The following is a 3,001-nucleotide window of genomic DNA, read 5'->3' as shown; positions in this document are numbered from 1 at the left end:
CCCTCACCCCCACTGGTGCCCCTCACTTGTTACCCATAGCCTCCTGCCCCTCCCAGCCCTGCCATTTGGGGCCACCAGCTGTCAAGGCTACAAGACCAGGGCTAGGGAGCTAGGAGTTGTGTCCCTTGCTGCTGCCAGGCAGGCACAGGGCTCCTCGCCATGGCGGTGCAGCCAGTGTGGAGCTCCCAGCAGAGACACTGAGCCTCCCTGCTCTGCCCCAGAGGTCCCAGGGGACGGCAGCAGGGTAGGGAGCCCCGAGCTCACAGAGGGCAGCCTGTATCTGTCCCCACCCTGCACACAAATCTGGGGGGCACATGCTCCCTTAGGTCTCCCTCCCCATGAATATGAGACCCCATTTTTATCGTTGTGACCCCAAATGAGATCGTGACCCCAAGTTTGTGAACTGTTGTCCTAAAGCCTCTCCTACTCATTACTGGTGGAGACTGGATACCAGGTTAAATTGGCCATTGGTCAGACCCAGTATGGCATGGCATATGATCCTAAGAGCAGGTTTATAGGGCAGTTATATGGCAGTTATAGGGTCAGTGGAATGGCTGACATGCTATGAAGTTGAGACCTTAATTTGCCTCATTGTAACTTTTCTAAGTGCCCATATGCTAAACCTAGGTTCATGGATTACGTGGGTAGCTGTGGAGATGCACCAGCACACGTTTCAGGGATCAGAGTATGTCCCTAGGAGCCTTGATGTGCTTGTACTGTCTGTGCTAAAGCCATGCTGGCATGCCTTTGCCACTAATGTTACCCCTCCTAGCTAGGAAAAAAAGCCAGCTTGGGCATGCTTATCTATACTGCAGTCATCCTTCCCTTTGCAGTCTACTCTAATTTGCCTCCAGAGATCACACAGACCAGTGTCTATTGGTACTGGAACCTAATCCCGATTCCTTTCCCCCCAACTCCCGACTTGTGCTTTAGTGAGTACTTCAGGCTATCACATGCTGATAAGTTTTTAGGTTTTTCTGCTACCATGTTTAGATCCTTTTCTTAACAGTAGTTTTGCAACTTGTGACTAGTTAGTCCATAATGACTAATGCATAGTAATGCCAGAATCTAGGCTCCAGAAATGTTGCAAGAAACCTTGAGAAAGTCAACACGTAGCTTGCCTGGGGCAGCTCAGATGGAACAAAGATAGTGACATGTAAAATAGGCTCTCTCTTATAACGTTGAATTCCTGCAGCAGTAGTAAGCTTACTTGTACCTTAGGGGAAAGGGAAGGGACCAGAAACCCTTTCACAACAAAAAATGTGTCTTAACTAAGTCTGATAAAATTTGACAGCTGAAAGCAATGGTTCCACCAAACCATGGTCCATTGAGCTCTCCCTTTTAAGTGAACATGTGTTGATTAGGGTATGTATTTATCCATAAGAAGGTGAGGCTTGATCCATTGTTTTAAAGAGTTTGAGAGCTGCAGTTTTAGTGCAATAGACTTTGCTCCAAGAAGCTAGCAATGTAAAGGCTTTTTCCCATAAAGAATAGCATGACTGGGCATTGATATGAGAAAGCAAGGTAACCCAAACAGAGGTAAGGTCACTGGCATGTTAAATTAAATCACCAAAATAATTATGGATTTGGTGGCACTAATTAATTCTAAATGGGTGCAGATGGAATCAGCTGGTCATTTACCAAACACCTATATAGTACTGTAACAATTAATACCTGGCATAAGTATGCCTGAAAGTATAAAAGTATAGCATGTCATGAAAATATAGCATGACAAGAACAAGGAAATTGCTTCTCCATTTTAAGTAGCTTTTGTACATTGGTTCTAGTTCAGAAGCTCTTCATCTTTTATTGTGTCTAAACAGATATTGATAAGATCTAGATAGCGTGAAAGACTGGCTAGGTTTCAACTTTCTGCCTGATTTATTTATTTATGTATTTATTTTGGTTGAAATAGTAACATTAGCCTTACTTTGAAATTATTTGTGTTTTTAACGATTCACTAAGAACTGTTGCACTCCCAATGAAATTACAAATGCCATTTCAAAGTTGTACAATTTCCTCGGCAACTTAACGTTTTCCAGTGAGAGTAACTACTCAGTGGTACCACATGCCGGCCCTAGTCCATCTGACTGCAGACTCAAAAGACAGCAAGGGCAGTGTATTAACATTTCCTCAATCAAACTGTGTTTGGTTAGTGCTTTCCTCATTCAGAAGTCACATGATTTCTATTAAGCCAGCATAGCTTCAGTCCTTCACAGTACTTGGGCATAATACAGGTTTCTTAATGATTCTCATAAAGCAGACTGATATGCGTCTAGTGTGAGCCATTAATATGTGGCTGACTGGAGCAAAGTCTGGTTAAAGGAACAGCATCGACTTGCATTGGACAACAATGAACTAAAGACACACACAACCCCTGCCCCCTGCACCATAAGTAGCAAAAATAGAAAACTTCAAAAGAAAAAGAGTGGAGTGCAGATGCCATCTCCAAGGCATAATCCCAGGAGCCTGCCTATAGGCAGAAAGGGTGTGAAGCAGGAAGTTTTCTCTCTCATTTAACACGCTAGCAAGAGAGTGCCCGACGGAGTACTGCCACTGCAGCAAGTGTGGCTATAAAACCTGTCGTCACAAGGCGAGGTGCACTGCGTAGCTCTTGTCGGGTATGACTGCCTTGGGCTCGCTTCTGCTCTCACACAACAGCAACACCTCCGTCCACTTAAGCTTCTCCTGACTTGGGAGCAGAGCAGCCCTGCCCGCCCTCAACCTTCTGGCAGTTCTGTGCCATCCAGGCAATACCGCTGACCATATTTTTCAAGCAGACGGGCCCGCTCGTTCACTTCAGGGCTTCCTCTCTCTCTCTCTCTCTCTCTGTGCAAAACCCCACGTACAAGCCAGTGGGAGTCGGCCACGTAGGGTGGCCCGCTCAGTGCCGGTGGAAGGCTGCCGGAGTACTGGCAACGGCCCTGGCAGGCTTGAAGCTGGGTGTCTCGGGGGCCGGTGGCAAAGCAGCTCTGTGCGGCCACAGCGGCGGGGCTGGCGG

At 46.7% G+C, this 3,001-nt stretch overlaps 1 protein-coding gene across 1 annotated transcript in view; it reads left to right on the top strand.

Annotated features, from left to right (window-relative positions):
* LOC109290122 (rho GTPase-activating protein 7-like) overlaps positions 1-3,001 on the top strand; it is a 153,588-nt gene that overhangs the window by 97,679 nt on the left and 52,908 nt on the right. The window lies entirely within an intron of this gene.

The sequence above is a fragment of the Gavialis gangeticus genome, unplaced genomic scaffold (assembly GCF_001723915.1).
Source record: "Gavialis gangeticus isolate Ggan-Ray unplaced genomic scaffold, GavGan_comp1, whole genome shotgun sequence".
NCBI classification, from domain to species: Eukaryota; Metazoa; Chordata; order Crocodylia; family Gavialidae; genus Gavialis; species Gavialis gangeticus.
The sequence above is the reverse complement of the archived record's forward strand: the minus strand, read 5'-3'. Positions and strand labels throughout refer to the sequence as shown.